The sequence below is a fragment of the Mastomys coucha genome, unplaced genomic scaffold (genome assembly GCF_008632895.1).
Source record: "Mastomys coucha isolate ucsf_1 unplaced genomic scaffold, UCSF_Mcou_1 pScaffold15, whole genome shotgun sequence".
NCBI lineage: Eukaryota > Metazoa > Chordata > Mammalia > Rodentia > Muridae > Mastomys > Mastomys coucha.
The window spans coordinates 150646239-150646527 of NW_022196897.1; the positions used below are offsets into that span (position 1 = coordinate 150646239).

The window sequence follows — 289 nt, forward strand, 5'->3', positions numbered from 1 at the left end:
TGTGTGTGTGGTGTGTGTGTGTGTGGTATGTGTGTATGTGTGGTGTGTGTGTGGTGTGTGTATGTGTGTGTGTGGTGTATGTGTGTGGTGTGTGTGTATGTGTGGTGTATGTGTGTTGTGGTATGTGTGTGTGTGTGGTGTGTGTGTGGTGTGTGTATGTGTGGTATGTGTATGTGTGTGTGTGTGTGTATGTGTGGTGTGTGTGTGTATGTGTAGTGTGTGTGTGTGTTATGGTGTGTGTGTGTGTGTGGTGTGTGTGTGTAGAGTGTGTGTGTATGGTGTGTGTATG

At 46.7% G+C, this 289-nt stretch overlaps 1 protein-coding gene across 1 annotated transcript in view; it reads right to left on the minus strand.

Annotated features, from left to right (window-relative positions):
* The window catches only part of Wfdc9 (WAP four-disulfide core domain 9), an 8606-nt gene that overhangs the window by 8004 nt on the left and 313 nt on the right, over window positions 1–289 (minus strand). The window lies entirely within an intron of this gene.